The sequence below is a fragment of the Trichechus manatus genome, unplaced genomic scaffold (genome assembly GCF_000243295.1).
Source record: "Trichechus manatus latirostris isolate Lorelei unplaced genomic scaffold, TriManLat1.0 scaffold00169, whole genome shotgun sequence".
In the NCBI taxonomy this organism is placed as follows: Eukaryota; Metazoa; Chordata; class Mammalia; order Sirenia; family Trichechidae; genus Trichechus; species Trichechus manatus.
The window spans coordinates 212,347-237,972 of record NW_004444105.1 but is presented as its reverse complement, the minus strand read 5'-3'; positions in this window follow the sequence as shown (position 1 = coordinate 237,972).

Sequence of the window (25,626 nt, the reverse complement as noted above, 5' to 3'; positions counted from 1 at the left end):
CTTGTATCCTGCTACTCTGCTGAATCTTTCCATTAGTTTCAGTAGATTTCTCATGGAGTCTTTAGGGTTTTCTATATATAGTGTCTTATCATCGGCAAACAGGGACAGGTTAACTTCTTCATTACCAAGCTGGTTGCCCTTTATTTCTTTTTCTTGTCTTTTTGCTGTAGCTAGAAGTTCCAGCACAATGTTAAATAGAAGAGGTGATAAAAAGCATCTTTGTCTTGTTCCGGTTCTCAAGGGGAAGGTTTTCAGCCTCTCTCCATTAAGAATGACTTTGGCCACTGACAATGTTGAGAAATTTCCCTTCTATACCTATTTTATTGAGAGTTTTTATCAGGAATATGTGTTGGACTTTGTCAAATGCCTTTCCTGCATCAACTGAAATGATCATGTGGTTCTTTTCTTTCCTTTTATTTATGTGGTGGATAATGTTGATTGATTTTCTAATGTTGCACCATCCTTGCATGCCTGTTATGAATCCTACTTGGTCATGGTGTATTATTTTTTTTATATGATGCTGAATTTTATTGGCTAGAATTTTGTTGATCATTTTTGCATCTATATTCATGAGAAACATTGGTATGTAATTTTCTTTTTTTGTGGCATCTTGGCCCAGTTTTGGTATCAAAGTTATGCTGGGTTCATAGAATGAATTCAGAAGTGTCACTTCCTTTTCTATGTTCTGAAATAGTTTCAGTAGTATTGGTAAAAGCTCTGAATGTTTGGTAGAATTCTCCAGTGAAGCCATCTGGGCCAGGGCTTTTTCTTGTTGGGAGTTTTCTTTTATTACCTTTTCAATCTCTTCTCTTGTTATGGGTCTGTTTATATTTTCAACATTTTTTTGTGTTAGTTTGGATAGGTAGTGTGTTTCTAGAAATTTATCCATTCCCTCTAGGTTTTGAAATTTGTTGGAATATAGTTTTTCATAATACTCTGTTATGATCCTTTTTATTTCTGTTGGGTCTATCGTAATGTCCCTTATTTCATTTCTTATGTGGGTTACTTGTGACCCCTTCTGTGTTTCTTTTTCAGTGGTTTGTCAATTTTGTTGATCTTTTCAAAGAACCAACTTTTAGTTTTGTTGATTCTTTTATTGTTTTTTATTCTCTATTTCATTTATTTATGCTCTAATCTTTATTATTTCCTTTCTTCTAGTGGCTGTGGGTTTTTTTTTTTTTTTTTTTTTTTGCTGTTTTCTTTCTATTTGTTCAAGTTGTGTAGTTAATGTGTGTACACGTATGGCTATAAATTGTCCTCTGAGAACTGCCTTTGCTGTGTCCCAAAGGATTTGGTATGACGTATTTTCAGTCTCAGTTGATTCAAGGAATTTTTTGATTCCATCTCTGATTTCTTCTGTTACCCAGTGGTTTGTGAACTGGGTGCTATTCAGTTTCCATGTAATTGATTTTCTTTCCTTGCTCTTTCTGTTATTAATTTCTACCCTGATGTCACTGTGGTCAAAGAAGATACTTTGTATTATCTCAACATTTTGGATCTTGTTGAGGATTGCTCTGTGACCTAAGACGTGGTCTATCCTGGAGAACGTTCCATGTTCATTGCAAAAGAATGTGTACTTTGCAGCTGTTGCATGTAGTGTTCTATATATGTCTATGAGGTCAAGTTGGCTGATTGTGCCCTTTAGGTCTTCTGTACCTTTGCTGAGTTTCTAGATGTTCTGTCCTTTATTGGAAGTGGTGTGTGGAAGTCTCCTACTATTATTGTGGAACTGTCAATTTCTCTTTTCTGTGCTGTTAGAGTTTGTTTTATGTATTTTGGAGCTGTGTCATTTGGTGCGTAGATATTTAATATGGTTATGTCTTCATGATAGATAGTCCCCTTAATCATTATATAGTGTCCTTCTTTGTGTTTTATGGTGGATTTTGTTTTAAATTCTATTTTATCTGAGAGCTCTTGTTCTTTTTTGGTAGCTGTTTGCTGGATATATTTTTTTTCATGCTTTAATTTTTAGTAAATTTACATCTTTGTTTCTAAGGTGTGTCTCTTGAAGACAGTATATTGATGGATCCTGTTTTTTTAATCCATTCTGTCATTTTCCATCTCTTTATGGGTGTTTTATGCCATTTAGATTCAGTGTAATTATTGATAGGTGTGAGTTTATTACTGTCATTTTTTAGTGCTTTTTTGGTGGTACTAACATTTTTTTTGTTCCTCTTACTTTCTTATGCTGAATTCTTTTTGTTTGTGGTTTTCTTTTCCATTCTTTTATTTTTTGTAGGTTTTGCTTTTACTGAGACTTTATGTTTTTCTTTTTTATTTTGATGAGTACATTTATCAACTTTCTTTGTGGTTACCTTGAAATTTACCCTTATCTTCCTAGGTTTGAACCAGTCTATTATTACTTGGTATCACCTTGCCTTCCTCTCCATTAGAAGGCTCTATACCTACACCATGTACTTCCTCTTTTACTGTTCTTATGTTATTGTCATTTACAGATTAACCTCTCTGGTTCCCTTTTGTAATTCTTTTGGTTTTGGATAGTCCTTCAGAGTTCATTTCCTAGATTGGTATCTGGCTGGTACGATCTTGCATCCTGGGTTCAACCTATGGTCCAGTGTTGTTTTTTCTCAAATCGAAGGACTCCCTTTAATAATTCTTGTAAGTTTTGTTTGGCTTTTACATAGTCCCTTAATTTCTATTTATCTGGAAATGTCATAATTTCACCATCCTATTTGAGCAAGAGTTTTTCAGGATATATTATTCTTGGCTGGCAATTTTTTTTCATTCAAGGTTTTATATATGTCATCCCATTTCCTTCTTGCCTGCATGGTTTCTGCCAAATAATCTGAGCTTAGTCTTATTGTTTCACCTCTGTATGTGACTTTTTGTTTTTCTTGAGCTGCTCTCAGCATTCTTTGTCTTTGGTTTTAGCAAGTGTGATTATGATATGCCTTGGTTATTTTCTTTTGTGGTCTATCCTATATGGGTTTCTTTGATCTTTGTTGGTCAGATTTTCAACTTCCATGATATTGGGGAAGTTTTCTTTCAGCAGTACTTCAATGATCCTCACTGTGTTTTCTGTTTTCTTCCCCTGTTCTGGAACTCTGATCACTCATGATTTTTTGCCTTTGATTGTATCCCATATAATTTTCAGGGTCCTTTCATTTTTTTGTCTGTATTTTTCTATGAATTTGTCTGCCTTTTCCATGAATTTACCTTTTTTTCCTCATTTTTGTCTGCTTTTTGCTTCAACTCTTGGATACCTCTGAATATTGGGGATTTGAACTCCATATCAGGTAGTTCTGGTGCCTTTTCTTCTACTGGAAAGTCATCTGGTGTTTCATTTTGGATGCCTACTGGAACCATCTTGCCCTTCTTTTATATGTTTTTTGATATTGTCTGCTGTCTTTGGGACATTCAGTAGTTATTTGCCTCGTTTATTGATTGTAGATTTGTTTTATTTGTTTTGTTTGGTTACTTCTGAACAGGTGAGCTGTGAGTTCTTTGTTGTTTGGTCGTCTGTTGGCACGATACTTTTCACCCCCTTGTCCAGTGGTAGTTGTTCCAGGCCATGAAGTACAGACTGGCTAGAAGAGGTAGAGGTGTCACGCAGAACCAGGTATTTAGGAAACAGGAAGAGAAGGTAAGTATAGAGAAAAGAAAAACTGAGAAATAAAGAAAGACAAAAAGGGAGAAAAGAAAACAAACAAACAAAAAACAAAACAAGGAAATAGAAATGCTCTCTGGGATCCCACTGTGCTGCTGTGCAGAATGAGGGGTAGCTCCCAAGCTGCACAGCACTTCCTGGCTAGAATGGGCTCCCAAGCCAAGAAAAGAAAAAGAAAACAAACAGACAAAGGCCTCAGGGGTCCCATCAGCATGGCTGCATGGGCCGGGAAGCAATTTCACAGTCAAGCAGCATTTCACAGTCTTTCAGGAAGAAGCAAAGATGGCACATGGAGGCAGGTATTTGAAAGCTGGCCAGTGTGGGCAGGTGGAATCCAAGCGGCACAGGCGTGAAGCTGGTCCTTCCTGGCCATGAGACTGTGGCTGCAGGAAGCAGAGGTGGCAGAGTGGGAGTGAAGAAGGGTGGGGGTGGGGAAGCATATGTTGCTGGTTATCAATTGTTCTGTCTCCTTCTGGAAGCTCCGTGAAGCTGCTTTCCCATACTCCCTGTTCACTGATCTCTGACAGTGTTCGAAGATGGCAGACCTGTGCTGTGTTAGCTGATAAGGGACCTCTGCAGGTATTTCTCCTTGCTCTCTGTTCTCTGTCAGTTTCTTATTCCATTCGGTGCTTGGCTGAGTTCTTTATCTCTTCATTTAATGCTTAGCATTTCAGGATTGGTGTTTGACTTAGATTTCTGTACCTTTGCTGTGGAGGGACAGCATAGCGCTTCTATCTATAGCACTATGCTGCCCAGAAGTCCTTCCGCCAATCTTGATGCCTCGTTCTGCTTCACAGAGTCCAGTTTCTTGGATTATTTGCTCAGTATACAGACTGAATAGGTATGGTGAGAACATACAATGTTGACGCACACCTTTCCTGACTTTAAACCTTGCAGTATCCCCTTGTTCTGTTCTAATAACCACCTCTTGATCTGTGTACAGTTTCCTCATGAGCACAGTTAAGTGTGCTGGAATTCCTATTCTTTGAATGTTATCCATAATTTGTTATGATCTACACAGTCAAATGACTTTTCATAGTCAATAAAACACAAGTAAACATCTTTCTGGTATTTTCTGTTCTCAGACAGGATGCATATAACATCGCTGCTTCCACATCCTCTTCTGAATCCATCTTGAATTTCTGGCAGTTCCCTGTAAATATGCTGCTGCTGCCCCTTTTGGAAGCTCTTCAGCAAAATTTTACTTGTGTGTGATATTAATGATATTGTTCACTAATTTCTGCATTCAGTTGGATCATCTTTCCTTGGAATAGGCATAAATATGGATCTTTTCCAGTTCGTTGGCCAGGTAGCTGTTTTCCAAAGTTCTTGGCATATACGAGTGAGCACTTCCAGCACTGCATCCATTTGTTGAAACATCTCAATTGGTATTCTGTCAATTCCTTGGGCCTTGTTTTTTGCCAATGCCTTCAGTGCAGCTTGGACTTCTTCCTTCACTACCATTGGTTCCTGATCATATGCTACCACCTGAAATGGTTGAACGTAGACCAGTTTTTTTGGTATAATGACTCTGCCTATTCCTTCCATCTTCTTTTGATACTTCCAGTGTAATTTAATATTTTCCCTGTAGAATCCCTCACTATTGTAACTCGAGGCTTAAATTTTTTTCTTTAGTTCTTTCAACTTGAGAGATTCCGAGCAAGTTCTTCCCTTTTGTTTCTCTATCTCCAGCTCTTTGCACATGTCATTATAATACTTTACTTTGTATTTTCAAGCCACCCTTTGAAATCAGTTTGTTTACTTCATCATTTCTCCTTTCACTTTAGCTACCCGAAATTCAAGAGCAAGTTTCAGAGTTTCTTCCGACATCCATTTTGGTCTTTTCTTTCCTTCTTGTCTTTTTAATGCCCTCTTGCTTCCTTCACTTATGATGTCCTTGATGTGATTCTACAACTCGTCTGGTCTTCAGTCGTTAAAGTTCAATGCATCAAATCTATCTGAGATGGTCTCTAAATTCAGGTGGGCTATACTCAAGGTCATACTTTGACTCTCGTGGATTTCTTACAATTTTCTTCAGTTTGAACTTGAACTTGTGCATGAGTAATTGATGATCTGTTCCACAGTTGGCCCCTGGCCTTGTTCTAACTGGTGATATTGAGCTTTTCCATCATCTCTTTCTACAGAAGTAATCAATTTGATTCCTGTGTACTCCATCTGAAGAGGTCCACGTTCATAGTCGTGAAAAAAGTGGTGAAAAAGGTAATAGCAATGTGAGGTCTTTGGTCTTGCAAAATTCCATCATGCGTTCTCTGATGTCTTTTCTATCACCAAGGCCATATTTTCCAACTACTGATCCTTCTTTGTTTCCAAATTTCAAATTTCAATGACCAGTAATTATCAATGAATTCTGATTGCATGTTCGATCAATTTCAGACTGCAGAAGTTGGTAAAAATCTTCCATTTCTTCATTTTTTGCCTTAGTGGTTGGTGCATAAATGTGAATAATAGTTGTATTAACTGGTCTTCTTTGCAGGCTTATAAATATTATTCTATCACTGACAGTGTTGTACTTCAGGATAGATCTTGAAATGTTCTTTTTGACAATGAATACAGTGACGTTCCTCTTCAAGTTGTCATTCCTGGCATAGTGGAACGTAAGATTGTCTGATTCAAAATGGCCAGTACCAGTCCATTTCAGCTCCCTAATGCCTAGGATTTCAATGTTTATGTGTTCCATTTCATTTTTGATGATTTCTAATTTTTCCAAAGTCATACTTTGAACATTCCACAGTTCCGATTATTAATGGATGTTTGCAGCTGTTTCTTCTCAATTTGAGTCTTGCCACATCAGCAAATGAAGGTCCTGAAAGCTTGACTCCATCCACGTCATTAAGGTCCACTCTACTTTCAGGAGGCTGCTCTTCCCAGTTGTCGTTTTAGTGCATTCCAACCTGGGGAGCTCATCTTCTGGCACTATATCAGACAATGTTCCCCTGCTATTCGTACGATTTTCACTGGCTAATTCTTTTCAGAAGTAGACCACCGGGTCCTTCTTCTTAGCCTGTCTCAACCTGGAAACTCAGTTGAAACCTGTCCACCATGGATGACCCTGCTGACATTTGAGTACCAGTGACATAGCTTCCAGCATCACAGCAACATGCAAGCCCGTACAGCATGACAAACTGACAGACACATTGGGGATTTGTTTGCTAGAGGGTGCCAAATTAATCCAACAAAAATTCAGATGTCTTCCACCTCAATAAAGTTAATAGGGGTCCAGTGGTGTATGGTATGCAAAGATATCCCTTCTAAAGTGAAGGATAAGTTATTGCATCTGGCCCCTCCCACAACTAAAATGGAGAGACAACGCTTAGTGGGTGTCTTTGTATTTTAGAGACAACATATCCCTCATTTAGGTGTTCTACTCCAGCTTATTTGTCAATTGCCTTGGAAAGCTGCTAGTTTTGAGAGGGACCCACACCTAGAGAATGCTCTGCACTAGGTTCAGGCAGCTGTGCAATCAACTCTGTCACTGGGCCATATGATCAGGCTAATCCAATGGTGCTTGAAGTGCCAGTCACAGACAGAGGTGCTGTATGGAGTCTTTGGTAGGACTTTTTTGGTGAATCACGGCTCAGACCTTTAGAATTTTGGAACAAAGTGTTACCATCCTCTGCAGATAACTACTCTCCTTTGGAGAAACAGATTTTGGTTTATTACTGGGCCTGAGTAGAGACTGAACGGTTAACCATGAGCCACCAAGTCACCATGTGGTCTGAGCTGCCCATCATGAACTGGGTGTTGTCTGAGCCACAGAGTCATAAAGTTGGATGTGAACAGCAGCACTGCATCATTAAATGGAAGTGGTATATACGAGATTGGACTTGAGCAGGACCTGAAGGCACAAGGAAGTTGCATGAGAAAGTGGTCCAAATGCCCATGATCTCCACTCCTGTCACATTATCTTGCATCTCCCAGTATGCACCTATGGCCTCATTGAGAGTTCCTTATGATCAATTGACTGAGGAAGAGAAAACTCGTGCCTGGTTTACAGATGGTTCTGCGAGATATGCAGGCACCACTTGAAAGTGGACAGCGACCGCACTACAGCCCCTTTCTGGGACCTCCTTGAAGAACAGTGGTGAAGGGAAATCCTCTCAATGGGCAGAACTTAAAGCTCAGCACCAGTTTGTTCACTTTGCTTGGAAGGAGAAATGACCAGATATGTGATGTGTACTGATTCATGGGCTGTGGCAAATGATTTGGCTGGATGGTCAGGGAGTTGGAAAGAGCATGATTGGAAAATTAGAGACAAAGAGGTATGTGGAAGAGGTAAGTGGATAGATTTCTCTGAATGGGCCAAAGAAGTGAAGATATTTGTGTCTCACCTAAGGGTGACCTTAACAGGGAGGATTTTTAACAATCAAGAGGATAGGATGATGTGTTCTCTGGAAACCAGTCATCCTCTTTCGCCAGCACTCCTGTCATTACCCAAGGAGCTCATGAACAAAGTGGCCATGGTGGCAGAGATGGAGGTTCTATATGTGCTCAGCAACTTGGACTTCCACTCATCAAGGCCGACTTGGCTACAGCCACTGCTGAGTGTCCAGACTGCCAGTGGCAGAGACCAGTGCTGAGTCCCTGATATGGCACCATTCCTCAAGGTGAACAGCTAGCAGCCTAGTGGCAGGTTGATTACATTGGACCACTTCCGTCATGGAAAGGGCAGTGTTTTGTTCTTATTGGAATAGACACTTACTCTGGATATGGATTTGCCTTACCTGCACACAGTGCCAAAACTACCATCTGTGGACTTACAGAATGTCTTTTCCACCATAATGGCATCCCTCAAATTATCACCTTGGATAAAGGGATTCACTTCACAGCAAATTAAGTGCAGCAATGGGCTCATGGATTTAACTGGTCTTACCATGTTCTACCCCATTCTGAAGCAGCTGACTTGATAGAATGATGGAATGGACTTCTAAAAACACAATCACAGCACCAGCTAGGTGGCAATACTTTGCAAAGCTGTAACAATGTTCTCCAAGGAAGTTCTATATGCTCTAAACCAGCGTCCGATATAGGGTGTCATTTCTCTCATAACCAGGATTCATGCGTCCAGGAATCAAGGGGTGGAAATGGGAGTGGCACCACTCACTATTAACCTTAGTGACCCACTCACAACATATTTGATTCCCGTCCCATCTACCCTATGCTCTGTGAGTCTACAGAACTTGGTTAAAAAGGGAGAAATTTTCCTAACTGAAGACTCATCACTGATTCCATTGAAATGGAAGTTAAGTATGCCACCTGGCCACTTTGGGCTCCTTATGCCTCTGGATCAACAGTGAAAGAAGGAAATTATTATATTGGCTAGTGTGATTGAACCTGATTACCAAGTGGAAATCGAATTGGTATTACATAATGGAGGTAGAGAAGAGTATGTCTGGAATGCAGGAGATCCCTTAGGGCATCTCTTATTACTACCATGCCCTGTCATTAAAGTCAATGGAAAACTGTAGTGACTCAATTCCAACATGAATGCTATGGTACAGACCCTTCATGAATGAAAGTTTGGGTCACCCTGCCAGACAAAAAAACACAACCACCTGAGGTGGTTTCCGAGGGCAAAGGGAATACAAAATGGGTGGTGGAATAAGGTAGTTCTAAATACCAGTCACGACCATGTGACCAGTTGTAGAAATGAGGACTGTAATTGTTATGAGTATTTCTGTCTTCTGTGTGTGCCTCAGATATTTTTGTTTTCTTCACTTATAAAATATAAGATGTAAACAAGGCTAGTGCATTTTCAGTTGTACATGTTAGTTGTATCATGTTAGGTGCAAGTATGACTTTATAATTGTCATTATTCAGAGATTATGCATGGTTTAAAAACATGTACAGGTGCCAAGTCAACCAGGGGTGGACTGTAATTGTTGAGGTTGTGTGCCAATTTGGCTGGGCCATGATACTCAGTGGTTTGGCAGTTATGATGTAGTTTGGCAGTCGTATAAAGACAAAATTACTTCCATGATGTGATCTGATATAATGTGATCATCTCCATGATGAGATCTGCTATGAGTAGCCAATCAGTTGAAAGGGAGTTTCCTTGGGGCTGTGGCGTGCATTCAATATATGTGGAATTTCTGGCAAAGCTCACTAGCTTTTGTTTTACTCTTAATCCTGCGTTCAACTCATCAGCATCTGCCTTTCAGTTCTTGAGACCTGGGTCAGAAGCTGCTGTCTGACCTGTGGATCTTAGATTCATCAGTCCCACACCTACGTGAGTCAGGAGAAGCCTACACACTTGTGCCTCACCCACGGACTTTGGGCTTGCCAGCCTCTACAACAGTGTAAGCCATTTCCGTGAGATAAACATATATGTGTGTGTGTATATATATATATATATATATATATATATATATATAAAGGTTTTACCCCTCCTACACCAAATTCAGAAATCAATGGATAAAAAGATGTTGGGACCTACAGATGAGAAAACGGTGTCAGCTTTATTGGTGTGGCTGATTTTGTGGTGCTGAGGAGCATAACTTCAGTGGACTCTTCATATACTGCATGTTTATTAGGCACACATCCCTCGCCAGTGCCTGACATGAATAGAGAACTGAAAGCCTTCCCTGCAGGGACAGGCTGCTTACACTGCAGATGCCAGTAATGCAGGGATCTACTCTGCAGGCATACAGAGGAGGCAGGGAGAAAGGGGCCACGAAGGGAGGAAGAGACAGAGAGATATAGAGAGAAAAGAGAGGAATAGAAAGAAAGAGAAATAGGGAAATATTGAGATAGATATGGAGAGAGGAAGAGAAAGAAAGGGAAAGAGGGAGACAGAATGAACGGAGCCAAGCACCCTCAGTCCTTTCTCCAAACGGACTGGCCAGTTATGGTAGAAGGCGAGTGACCCATACAGATTCTTTATCAATGCCTTCCTCACTGATTGTCTATTGATGGGGTTTCCTTTTTAAAAAACATTGTATTTTAGCACTAACCTGTTAGAATCATATCATTTTAATATATTTAAGAAGTTGGAAATGTGCATATGCCTTTGTAATTACTAAGAGAAATTTTCAGTTCTTTTTTTTACAAACATATTAATTTAGAGCCAAATCAGTATCGCTGTGAGTTATTTTTGTTGTTGTTGTGCTTTAACAATTTACAATTTTACAATTTACAATTTAACAATTAACAATTCAGGTTAGACTCTCATAAAAAAATTTACACATACATTGTTTTGTGATCCTATTTACTCTACCTATACTGTGACAGCACACTCTTCCTTTCCACCCTGGATTTCCTGTGTCCATTCAACCAGCTCCTGGCCCTTTCTGCCTTCTCATTTCACCTCTGGACAGGAGCTGCCCATTTAGTCTCATGTATCTACTTGAGCTAAGAAGCACACTCTTCACAGGTATCATTTTATGTCCCATATTCCAGTCTAATCTTTGTCTGAAAGGTTGGCCTCCAGAATGGTTTCAGTTTTGGGGTAACAGAGAGTCCGGGTGCCATGTCTTCTGGGCTCTCTCCAGTCTCAATCAAACCATTAAGTCTGGTCTTCTTACTAGAATTTGAGTTCTGCACCCTATGTTTCTCCTGCTCCATCAGGGACTCTCTGTTGTGTTCCCTGTCAGGGTGGTCATTGGTGATAACCGGACACCGTCTAGTTCTTTTGGTCTCAGGTTTATGTGGCCCTTTCTGTCTCTTGGGCTAATACTTTCCTTGTGTCTTTGGTGTTCTTCGTTCTCCTTTACTCCAGGTGGATTGGGACCAGTTGATGCATCTTAGATGGCCACTCACTAGATTTTAAGACCCCAGACACCACTCACCAATAAATAAATAAACGTTGTTATGTCAATTGACCTAGATGTCTCCTAATACCATGGTCTCCAGAACCCTGTCCCTGCTACTCTGTCCATCAAAGCGTTTGGTTGTATTCAGGAAACTTTTCAGCTTTGGTTTAGTGCAGTTGTGCTGACTTCCCCCATAGTGTGTGCTGTCCTTCCCTTCACCTAAGATAATTCTTGTCTACTTTCTAGTTAGTGAATACCCCTCTCCCTCCCGCCCCACCCTCGTAACAATCAGGAAACGTTTTCTTCTGTGTTTAAAGCTTTTCTTGTGTTCTTATAATAGTGGTCTTATATAATATTGGTCCTTTTGTGACTGACTAAATTCACTCAGCATAGTGCCTTCCAGATTCCTCCATGTAATAAGATATTTCACGGATTCATTGTTGTTTTTTGTCTCTGTGTAGTATTCCATTGTGTAAATATACCATAATTTGTTTATCCAATCGTCCATTGATGGGCACTGAGGTTATTTCCATCTTTTTACTATCATGAACAGTGCTGCAATGAACATGAGTTTGCAAGTACCTATTTGTGTGATGGCTCTTATTTCTCTAGGATATATTCCAAGAAGTGGGATTGCTAGAATGTGTGGTCCTTCTATTTCTAGCTTTTTAAAGAAATGCCAAATCGATTTCCAAAGCGGTTGTATCATTTACATTCCCACCAGCAGTGTATAAGTGTTTCAGTCTCTCCACAACCTCTCTAACATTTATTATTTTGTGTTTTTTGGATTAGTGCTAGCCTTGTTGGGGTGAGATGATATCTCATTGTGGTTTTTTTTTTCTTCTTTTTTCTTTTTAATTGTACTTCAGGTGAAAGCTTACAGAACAAATAGTTTCTCATGAAACAGTAGTATACATATTGTTTTATGACATTGGTTAACAACCCCACAACATGTCAACCCTCTGCCTTCTCGACCTTTTCTTTTTGGTGAAAATATACATAGCCAAAGATACGCCATTTCAAAAATTTCTACTTGCACAGTTCAGTGACATCAACTATGCTCTTCCAGTTGTGCTGCTATTCTCACTTTAAATGAAGGCTTACAGAACAAAATAGTTTCTTATTTAACAGTTACTACACATGTTGCCTTATGACAATGGTTAACAACCTCACAACACATCAACACTATCCTTACTCAACTTTGGCTTCCCTATCACCAGCTTCCCTGTCCCCTTCTGCCTTCTGACCCTTGTCACTGGACTGCTGTACCTCAAGAGTCCCATTTGGTTTTACGGGGCTGTCCACTCCCCGGCTGAATGGTGAACCTCGAAAATGACTTCATCACTGAGCTAAAAGGGTGTCTGGGTTCCATACTCTCGAGGTTTCTCCAGTCTCCTTTAGGCCAGTAAATCTGGTCTTTTTTTTTTTTTTTTGTGAGTTATAATTTTATTCTACATCCTTCTCCAGCTCTGTCCAGAACCCTCTGCTGTGATCCTGGTCAGAGCAGTCAGTGGTGGTAGCCGGGCTCCATCTAGCTGTACTGGACTCAGTCCAGTGGAGGCCTTGGTAGCTGTGGTCATTAGTCCTTCAGACTAATCTTTTCCTTGTATCCTGTTCTCTTCATTCTCTCTTGCTCCTGAAAACATGAGACCAATGGAGTATCTTAGATGGCTGCTCACAGGCTTTTAAGACCCCAGACACTACTCACCAAGGTAGAATGTAGAACATTGTCTTTATAAACTGTGTTATGCCAATTGAGCTAGATGTTCCCTGAGACCATGGTCCCAACAGCCCTCCACCCAACAATTCAGTCCCTCGGGAGTTTGGATGTGTCTATGGGGCTTCCATGACCTTTCCTTGTACAAGCAGTGCTTGTTTCCCCTGTATTGTGTACTGTCTCACCCTTCACCCAAGATACCACTTATCTATTGCCTATTTAGTATTCCCTCCTACCCCCCCATCCCTGGTAACCAACAAAGATTTTTACATTTTGTGTGTGAACTTTTCCATGGGTTTTTACAATAGAGGTCTCATACAATATTTGTCCTTTTGTGACTGACTTATTTCACTCAGCATAGTGTCCTCCAGTTTCATCCATGTTATGAGATGCTTCACAGTTATTGTGGTTTTGATTTAGATTTCTCTAATGGCTAATGATCGTGAGCATTTCTTCATGTGTCTGTCAGCTGCCTGAATGTCTTCTTTGGTGAAGTGCCCATTCATATCCTTTGCCCATTTTTCAATTGTGTTGTTTCTTTTTGTTGTTGAGGTTTTGCAGTATCTTGTAGATCTTAGAGATTAGACAATGATAGGATTTGTCATAACCAAAAATTTTTTTCCAAGCTTAGTCTTATTGACTGTCTTCTGTAGATGACTTTTCATTTATCCCTAGCCACTCTTAAAATTCTCTCATTATCTTTGTTTTTGGCAAGTTTGATTAAAATGTGTCTTGGTGACTTTCTTTTGGGATCATACCCTGTGTGGGGTTCGATGAGCATCTTGGGTGGATATCTTCTTGTCTTTGCTGACATCAGGGAAGTTTTCTGCCAACAAATCTTCAACAATTCTCTCTGTATTTTCTGTTATCCTCTCTTCTTCTGGTACTCCAATCGCTCATAGGTTATTCCTCCTGATTGAGTCCCAAATAATTCTTAGAGTTTTTTTTATTTTTTAAATTTTTTTATCTGAGTTTTCCTCAAATAAGTTGGTGTCAAGCGCTTTATCTTCAATGTCATTAATTCTGACTTCTATTGTCTCAGTTCTGCTCTTATGACTTTCTATTGAGTTGTCTAACTCTGAAATTTTATTGTTAACCTTCCGGATTTCTGATTGCTGTCTCTCTATGGATTCTTGCAGCCTATTAAATTTGTCATTATGCTCTTGAATAACCTCCTTAAGATCCTCTATTGCTTTCTCTGTTTGTTCCTTAGCTTGTTCTGCCTTTTACCTGATCTCCTTCCTGGTGTCTTGAAGAGTTCTGTATAATCTTTTGTATTTTATTCTACCTTAGATAATTCCAAGAAATTCTCTTCCTCTGAAAAACTTCTTGATTCTTTATTTTGGGAGCTTGCTGAAGCCAGCATAGTCTGCCTCTTTATGTGATTTATTATTGACTGTTGTCTCCTAGCCATCAATAAGTTATTACAATTTATTTATTTTGTTTGCTTACTGTGTCCTACCTTCTTATTTTATTTTATTTTTTATTTTTGCTATGCCTAAATAGTCTGCTTGTGTGAGCTAGATTGATTATTGGCACATTTGAAGCTCTAATGTCCTGCCAGCAGGTAGTTAGATCTGTTACTAAATACATGAACCCAGGAGTCCATTAACTTTTCTTGTATGGATTCAGTTCAGGTGTCCAGGAAGTCGATCACCAAGTTTGTGGTACAAGCTCTCACCTACAGTCCTAGACAGGCATGAATGATTGGTGTAGACACAGGTATCTCGTTGCAGTAGGGAGTCACGTGCTTAGCAAGTCAGGGGTCCGACAACCACCCCTGAGTGTCTGGGAGGAAAGCGTTTCCCTGTTCCCTAGAGCATGTAGGTAGGTGGGTTTTGCAGGCAGGCTATGAGCACCCATTTCTGTTGGCTGTAATTACTAGGGGGCACCACTTATTCTTGGACCCCTGTTGTGGGTGTCTAGGTATCATGCGTGGAGCCACCAGTCCTCAGGCCCCTGATGTAGGAAGATGAGGAACCTGCTTAATGGGCAGAGCAATGTCAAATGTCACAAACCTGCCACTTCACAGCTGAAACAGTTGAAGTTAGACTTCAGGTATATACCCTGTTTTTCTGTGGTAATGAAAGCCTATGGTGTTGAATTGGGCCCACACAAGTTTAGGCAGAGGTGAAAGATATTCAGCATCCATGGACCTCTTATGCCTGTGCCTAGGCAAAGGACATGTGTCAACCCTGAGTTCCTGGCTTACTGGAGCCGAAAGCCTATTTTTGACTCTGTTTCTTAATTTTCACTCTCCAAGGTGGGAAGAATGGCTCAGGACACATAACAGGTCCTACTTCCGGCCCAGGGGGCTCAGCAATCTTTGAAGCCAGCCTGGGACCCAGTGTATAGCAGGGAGAGGAAAGGTAAGTGAGAGAGAGGTTTTCCCCAATGGGGTGTTTTTTGATCCACGCAGTAGGCCAGACACAAGTACTTATCTTTAGCTGCTTGAGTGTTGCTTGTACTGGTTCTGAATGACCAAGTAGACTCTCTGCTGATGGGTCTCTCCCAATGTGGAAAATGTCTCCTGAGCGCCACTGCTTGCTTCAGCACACACACAAGTTTATCTGGCCTGAAGGGCTCCAGCTCCTGCTGGATCAGGTCTGGCAACTCCTCACTGCCTCCAAACCATCTCTCCCTTTCCCCACCACTCAGAACAATTCCTCAACTTTGCCTTTGATGTTCAAGACTCCTAGATTGTCATATATAACTGATTCACTTGTTTTTTCTGGTCTTTGTTATAAGAGGGACCACAGGAAGCAACTGACTACTCTGCCGTCTTGACCCCATCTCCTGCTGTGGGTTATTTTTACTAAGGATTTTGAGTAACATAGTTTGCAACTTTTAGTGAACAATTTTTTTAAAATTTTTATATGAAGTTTCCTTATAAAAATAGTCTTCATTAGAAAACATTCTATTCTCAAGATTATTGGTCAATGGTTATTTGAACTATTTTTCAATTCTGTTATTCTTTTAATAAAAACAGTTCTTTGCCCTTTCTATCAAACAGAATTGAAAGCAAATCAACTAATATTCCAAGGTGCTGAATAACTTTTGACAGTTCAAATTTTCTGATAGTAAGTGCATCTAGAGGTGGGCCAAGATGGTAGAATAGTCAGACACTTTGTGTCATTATTTGTACAACAAAGACCTGAAAAAACAAGTGAATCAAATATACATGACAATCTAGGACCCTTAAGCAATAAAGACAAAGCTGAAGAGTTGGACTGAGGAACAGGTGGAAGGAGAAATAATTCAAAAGCAGTGTAAGCAGAGAATTATAGATCATTGGCAACCTGCTAGCCAAATCTGTATAGCGCAGATGCATTGAGGCAAGCAGCAGTATCCCAAGCTGAAACCCACCCCACCTGGTACAGCTAAGTGACAGCAACTCTGCATGCACCTCCTGAGTCAAACAGGAGTGATACAGACCCGTGAAAATTAATGGCATGCACCCAACTCACCACCCGCACTGTCTCTATTCCACACCCACCCCCCTCACCACTCTGACACCAGTCTGGTGGCATTCAACCCCGGCCACAGTCCAGAAGTGACCCACTCTTCGCCCAGCCACTGGCACAGTGGGTCCATGGAATTGCAGTGCCACCCATCTCCTCTGATCACCCACACCAGCACCTTGCTGGCCAAGTCAGTACAGTATGTCCATAATGATTCAATGCAGGCAATGTTTGTCTTAGGCTGGGTTCTCTAGAGAAGTAAAACCAGTAAAGTGTATAAATATATATATAGAGAGAGAGATCATATCAAGGAAACAGCTCACACAATTGTAGAAGCTAGAACGTCCCAAGTCCATGAATCAGGGTAGAGACCTCTCCCAAGTCACACAGCTGCAGAAGCTGGCAAGCCCAAGACCGGCAGGTCGGAGAGTATGGCTCCCACTCACAGGCTGTGCAGATTGACAAATCCCAAGTTCTGCAGATAAGCTGACAGCTCAAGTCCCAAGAACGGGAGATGAGATGACAGGAAGCAGCTGCAGGATCCAGAGAGAGTAAAAAGCCAGAATGTCTGCTTATATACAGATGCGGGCCTCACCCCCAGGAGACTCCTTTTCATCTGATTGGCTACTCACAGTATATTCAATCATGGGAGTGATTACATTAAAACACTGAGAATCATGGCCCAGCAAAGTTGACACACAGTCTTAAACATCACAGTGTTCCAACCTAAAGCCCACTTCACCTGCAATAGCCAAGCCATTGCTGTAGACCTGTGGCATTCGATACCACCCCACCCCCTAAGAAGGGAGCTTAACCACCCATGTCAAGGGCCTGCTGGCAGTGTTGCCCACTACATCCAGCCACACAAAATGGGGTCTGAAGAGCAGTGGCGTCCACCCAACACCTCCAGCCAATGGCACTGGGTGCCCAAGGACCAGCTGCACAAACCTCCCCACAATGTGCTGTAGCAGACATGCTCATCACCCCATACTGCAGCTACAGACTTGTGCCGTCCTAAACACCCAAAAGAGCCCTGCCCACCCAAGATTGTAGGTCAGTCTCTGCACACAGACCCAGTGAGTAATGCCCTGGGCACCTTCACCCCAAACATCCAGCAAGTGGCAGAGCTCACACACAACACCCTACCCAATGACCAAGGAGAACACCCCCACACACCCATGGCCAGGTGACCAGTAGGACAGATACATCACTTCAACAAAAATGCCACCTACATTCTCAGCAGCCTAGCAAGAACATTGAACAGGATCCCATACTCACACTCCTGGTAGCTGCTCTGCCTACACGGAGACAGGAAGTGAGAGATTCAATGTGGACAGATCAGCAACCAGAGTAACACACATGTCCAGCCTACTAGGATATCTCAAAACAAAACAAAAAGTCAGGACACAGTAAACAATAAATAAATATAATAACTTCTTGATGCCTTGGAGACAACAGTCAATATCAAATCACCTAAAGAAAAAGAACAAGGTGGCTCCAGCAAGTGACCAAAATGAATAACCAGAAAATCTTCAGGAGGAAGACAAGGCAAAATGGAACTACCTGAAAACAAATTCAAAAAACTAATATACAGATCTTTCCAAGAGATCAAGAAAGAGAAAAGAAAAAACACAGACAAAATAATAGAAGCATTCAGAAAACAATACAAGTAGAAAATGACAGAATAAATAGGCTACTAGAAACCATACAAAAACAGCAAGCAGAAATTCAAAAGATTAACAATAAAATGTTAAAATTAGATAACTTAATAGAAGGACATAGGAGCAGAATTGAGACAATGGGAGACAGAATTAGTAAGATTGAGGACAAATACCTTGACACCAATTTGTTTGAGGAAAAATCCAAAAAAAAAAAAAAATTAAGAAAGATGAAGAAAGCCTAAGAATTATGTAGGACATATCAAGAGGAAAAACCTACCTGTGATCGAAGGTCCAGAACAGGGAGGAATAATGGAAAACACAGAAAGATTTGTTGAAGACTTGCTGGCAGAAATCTTCCCTAATATGAAATATGAGGATATATCCACCCAAGAAACTCAACAATCTCCATACAAGATAGGTTGTAAAAGAAAGTCACAAAGACATGTCAAAATCAAACTTACCAAAACCAAAGATAAAGAAAGAATACTGAGAGAAACTAGAGAAAAATGTAAAGTCATCTACAAAGGGGAACCAGTAAGACTAAGCTCTGACTACTCAGCAGAAACCATGCAAGAAAGAAGGCAATTGGATGACATATATAAAGCTTTGAAGGAAAAAACTGTCAGGAATTATATACCTAGCAAAATTTTCTCTCAAATACAATGGCAAAATTAGGACATTTCTAGATAAACAGAAATTAAGGGACTATGTAAAAACCAGACAAAAATTACAAGAAATATTAAAAGCAATCCTCCAGTTAGAGAACAAACAACATCAGTCAACAATCCAAGACTGTTGGACACAGGACAGATCAAACAGATACCATCCAAGTAGGGAATTCTCAAAAATAAAACAAAGCTAAAAGGCAGAAAATAGGGAACCAGAGATGGCAATATGTAAATGACAGTATCAAAACAAAAAAGAAAAAATAAATAGTGTAGCTATAGAACTTCCATCGGGAAGTTCCATCGGGAGTCAAACTGATATCAAGAAATAAAAGACTGGTTCATACTTAGGAAAATAAAAGTAAATTTCAAGGTAACCACAAAGGAAGTCAACAACCCTACCCATCAAAATAAAAAAAAGAAGAAAAACATAGAGACCTAACAAACACAAAATCAACAGTAAGGAAATAAATGAAAATAAAATCCATAAACAAAAAGAACTGATCACAAAAAACCGTCAACACCACACGCACACAAATACAAAAAAAAAAAGCAGTAAATTCATACCTACTGATAATTACACTGCATATAAATGTCTTAAATTCACCAATAAAGAGAAAGAGTGACAGAATGGGTTAAAAAACATGATTCATCTATATGCCGTCTATAAGAGAAACACCTTAGACACAAAGACATAAACAACTGAGAATTCAAAGAATGGAAAAAAAAATACAAGCAAACTATAATCAAAAACAGCAGGAGTGACAATATTAATCTCTGAAAAAATAAATTTAAAGCAAAATCCACCATAAAGTATAAGGAAGGACACTATATAATGATTAAGGGGTCAATACACCAAGACATCAACAAGCGCCTGTTCGTTTGTCATACTGTGGTGGTTTGCATGTTGCTGTGATACTGGAAGTTTTGCCACTGGTATTTTAAAAGCCAGCAGGGTAACCCTTGATGAACAGGTTTTGACGGAGCTTCCAGACTAAGACAGACTAAGAAGAAGGACTTGTCAATCTACTTCCAAAAAAATTGGCCATTGAAAATCTTATGAATAGCATCAGAATATTGTTGATATAGTGGCAGAAGACGAGCCCCTCAGTATGGAAGACACTCAAAATATGACTGACTGGGGAAGAGCTGACACCTCAAAGTAGGGTAGACCTTAATGATGTGGATGGAGTAAAGCTTTCAGAACCTTCATTTGCTGATGTGGCACAAGTCAGAATGAGAAGAAACTGCTGCAAACATCCATTAATAATCGCAACATGGAGTGTATGAAGACTGAAAGTAGGAAAATTAAAAGTCATTAAAAATGAAATGGAACACATAAGTATATCCTAGGAGTTAGTGAGCTGAAATGAACTGATATTGGCCATTTTGAATCAGACAATCATATGGTCTACTATGCCAGGAATGACAAATTGAAGAGGAATGGCATCACATTCATCATCAAAAAGAACATTTCAAGATCAATCCTGAAGTACAATGCTGTCAGTTATAGGCTAATATTTATGAGCCTACCAGGAAGACCATTACTAAGACTATTATTCAAACTTACGCATCAACCACTAAGGTCAAAGATGAAGAAATTGAAGATTTTTACCAACTACTACAGTCTGATATTGATCAAGCATACAATCAGGATTCATTGATAATTAATGGTGATTGGAATGCAAAAGTTAGGAAAAAAAGAAGGATTGGTAGTTGGAAAATATGGCCTTGGTGATAGAAAAGATGCCATAGATCCCATGTTAGAATTTTGCAAAGACCAATGACTTATTCATTGCAAATATCTTTTTTAAACAACATAAATGGTGACTATACATGTAGACATCACTGGAAGGAAAACACAGGTGTCAAATCGACTGTGAAACAGATGCCAGAAAAGCTCAATAACATCTGTCAGGTGCTGACTGCAGAGCAAATCATCATTTGCTTACACGCAAGTTCAAGTTGAAGCTGAAGAAAATTAAATCAAGTCCACGAGAGCCAAAATACGACCTTGAGCATATCGCACCTGAATCTGGAGACCATCTCGAGAATAGATTTGATCAATGAACCCTAATGACAGAAGACTAGACAAGTTGTGGGATACATCAAGGAAATCATACATAAAGAAAGCAAAAAGTCATTAAAAAAACAAGAAAGAAAAGAGCAAAACTGATGTCAGAAGAGCCTCTGAAACTTGCTCTTGAATGTTGAGTAGCTAAAGCAAATAGAAGAAATGATAAAGTAAAAGAGCTGAACAGAAGATTTCAAAGGGCAGCTCAAGAAGACAAAGTAAAGTTTTATAATGAAATGTGCAAATACCTGGAGTTAGAAAACCAAAAGGGAAGAACACGCTCGGCATTTGTCAAGCTGAAAGAACTGAAGAAAAAATTCAAGCCTCGAATTGCAATATTGAAAGATTCTATGGGCAAAATATTGAACAATGCAGGAAGCATCAAAAGATGGACAGAATACACATAGTCACTGTACCGAAAAGAATTGGTTGACATTCAACCGTTTCAGGAGGCAGCATATGATCAAGAACCAATGGAATTGAAGAAAAAAGTCCAAGCTGTACTGTACTGAAAGCATTGGCAAAAAATAAGGCTCCAGGAATTGACGGAATACCAAATAAGATATTTGGACAAAGGGATGCAGCACTGGAGGTGCTCACTTGTCTATGCCAAGAAATTTGGAAGACAGCTACCTGGCCAACAGACTGGAAGAGATCCATATTTGTGCCCAGTCCAAAGAAAGGTGATTAAACAGAATGCGGAAATTATCAAACAATATCAATATCATACACAAGTAAAATTTTCCTAGAGGTTGCAGAAGTACACAGACAGGGAACTGCCAATAACTCAAACTGGATTCAGAAGAGGATGTGGAGTGAAGGATATCATTGCAGATGTGAGATGGATCTTGGGTGAAAGCACAGAATACCAGAAAGATATTTACCTGTGTTTTATTGACTATTCAAAGCATTCAGCTGTGGGAATCATAACAAATTATGGATAACATTGTGAGGAATGAGAATCCCTGAACACTTAATTGTACTCTGGAAGAAACTGTACATAAACCAAGAGATAGTTATATGAAGAGTGCAAGGGGATGCTGCATGATTTAAAGTCAAGAAATGTGTGTGTCAGGTTGTATCTTTCACCATACTTATTCAAACTGTATGTTGAGCAAATAGTCCAAGAAGGTGGACTATATGTAAAAGAATGTGGCATCAGGATTGACGGAAGACTCATTAACAACCTGTGATATGCAGATGACACAACATTGCTTGCTGAAAATGAAGAGTACTTGAAGCACTTACTGATGACGATTAAAGACTACAGCCTTCTGTATGGATTATACCTAACATAATTAAAATACAAGTTCTCACAACTGACCAATAAGCAGCAGCATCATAAATGTAGAAAAGGTTGAAGTTGTCAAGGATTTCATTTTACTTGGATCCACAATCAGCGCCCATGGAAGCAGCAGTCAGGAAATCAAATGACTATTGCATTGGACAAATCTACTTAAAAAGACCTCTTTAAACTGTTAAAAAGCAAAGATGTCACTTTGAGGACTACGGTGTGACTAACCCAAGCCATGATAGTTTCAATTGCCACATATGCATTTGAAACCTGGACAATTAATAAGGAATACTGCAGAAGAATTGATGCTTTTGAATTATATTGTTGGCAAAGAACATTGAATATACTGTGGACTGCCAGGAGAAGAAACAAATCTGTCCTGGAAGAAATACAGCCAGAGTGCTCCTTGGAAACAAAAATGGTGAGACTTTGTCTCACATACTTTGAACATGTTATCAGGAGGAAACAGTCCCTGGAGAAGGACATCATGTTTGGGGTCTCAGTCACCTAGTGCTGCTATAACAGAAGTACCACAAATGGATGGCTTTAACAAAGAGAAGTTTATTCTCTCACAGTCCAGTAGGTTACAAGTCCAAATTCAGGGCATCAGCTCTAAGGGAAGGCTTTCTCGGTCAGCTCTGGTGGAAGGTCCATGTCATCAATCTTTCCTTGGTCTGGGAGCTTCTCTTCACAGGAACCTCTGGTCTAAAAGACACCCTTTGTTCCCCACACTGCTTTCTTGGTGGTATGAGGTTCCCCTCTGTCTCAGCCCACTTCTGTCTTTTATATCCCAAAAGAGATTGGCTTAAGACACTATCCAATCTTGTAGACCTCATCAGTATAACTGCTGCCAATCCATCATATTACACCATAGTGATAGAGTTTACAACACATAAAGAAATCACATCAGATTACAAAATGGTACACAATCATACAACAGTAGGAATCATGACCCAGCCAAGTTGATACACACATTTTTGGGGGGACACAATTCAATCCATGACACTTGGTAAAAGTAGGCTATTAGCAAAAAAGAGGAAGACCCTCAACAAGATGGATTGCCATAGTGGCTCCAAGTGGCTAACAACCGTAACAACAATTGTGAGGATGGCTCATGAACAGACAGTTCCTCATTCTTTTGTACAAACAGTCTCTGTGAGTTGGAACTGACTCAATAGTACCTAATAACAACAACAACACCAGGAGGACATAACAATAATAAATACATATGCACCCAATGACAGGGCTCCAAAATTCATAAAACAAACTCTAACAGCATTGAAAAGAGAAATAGACAGTTCCGCAATAATGGTAGGAGACATCAATGCACCACTTTTGGTGAAGGACAGAACATCTAGAAATAAACTCAATAAAGATACAGAAGACCTAAATACCAAAATCAACCAACTCCACCTCATAGATGTATACAGAACACTCCACATAACAGCAGCAAAGTGTACATTCTTTTGCAACACACATGCAACATTTTCCAGGATGTACCACACTTTAGGCCACAGCACAAGCCTCAACAAAATCCTAAACAGTGAAATAATACAAAGCATCTTTTCTGTTCATAATACCATAAAAGTAGAAATCAGTAATAGAAATAGCAAGGAAAACAATCAAATACATGGAAACTGAACAACATTTTTCTTAAAAACTACTAGCTAACTAAGAAATCAACAATGGAATAATCATAGTATCAAATGAGAATGAAAATATATCTTACCAAAACCTTTGAGACCCAAGAAAGGCAGTGCTCAGAGGCCAATTTGTAGCAATAAATGCACACATCAAAGAAAAAAAGAAAGTGCCAAAATCAAAATGTTAGCCCTACAACTCAAGCAAATAGAAAGAGAGGAGCAAAAGAAGCCCACAGTCACCAAAAGAAAGGAAATAATAAAGATTCGAGAAGAAATAAAAGAAATAGAGAAGAGAAAAACAAAAGAAAGAAGAAACAAGACCAAAAGTTGGTTATGTGAAAGGATCAACAAAATTGACAAACCACTGGCCAAACTGAAAAAAGAAAAATAGGAGAGGAAGCAAATAACCCAAATAAGAAATGAGACGGATTGCATCTCAACTGACCCAACTAAAATAAAAAGGATCATAACAGAATACTATGAAAAACTGTACTTCAACAAATTTGAAAACCTATAGGAAATGGACAAATTTCTAGCAACTCACTACCTACCTAAATTAACACAAACTGAGGTAGAAAAACTAAACAGACCCATAACAAAAGAAGAGATTGAAGAGGTAATAAAAGAAAATCTTCAAAAAAAAAAAAAATATCCCTTGCCTGGACAGCTTCACTGGAGGATTCTACCAAACTTTCAGAGAAGAGTTCACGCCAATAACACTCCAATTATTGCACAGCATAGAAAAGGAAGGAATACTCTTGAATTCATTCTATGAAGCCAGCATAACCCTGATACTAAAGCCAGACACAGACACCACAAAAAAAGAAAACCACAGACCAATATCCCTGGTGAATATAGACACAAAAACTCTCAACAAAATTCTGGCCAATAGAATTCAACAGTCTATCAAAAATACAATATTCATGACCAAGTGGTATTCATACCAGGTATGCAAGGATGGTTCAACATTAGAAAATTGAACAACACAATCCACCACATAAATAAAACAAAAGAAAAAAATCACATGATCATCTCAACTGATGCAGAAAAGGCATTCGACAAAATCCAATATCCATTCCTGATAAAAACTCTCAGCAAAATAGGAATAGATGGGAAAATCCTCGACATAATACAAGGTATTTATACAAAACCAGCAAGAAAAAGAAATAGAGTGCATCCAAATTGGTAAGGAAGAGGTAAAACTATCCCTATATGCAGATGACATGATCCTATACGTACAAAACCCTGAAGAATCCACACTAAAGCTACTAGAACTAATAGAAGATTTCAGCAAAGTAGCAGGATACAAGATAAACATAAAAAAATTATTTGGATTTCTCCACACCAACGGAGAGAACTTCGAAAAGGAAAGCAGCAAATCAATACCATTTACAATAGCCTCCAAGAAGATAAATCTAACCAGGGAAGTAAAAGACCTACACAAAGAAAATTACAAAACACTACTGCAAGAAACCAAAAGAGACCTACATAAATGGAAAAATGTGCCATGTGTATACATAGGAACACTTAACATTCTGAAAATGTCAATACTACTCAAAGCGCTCTACAGATACAATGCAATCCCGATTCAAATTTTAACAGCATTTTTTTTTTAAATTTTATTATTGTACCTCAGGTGAAGGTTTACAGAGCAAATAGTTTCTCATTAAACAGTAGCACACATATTGTTTTATGACATTGGTTAACAACCCCA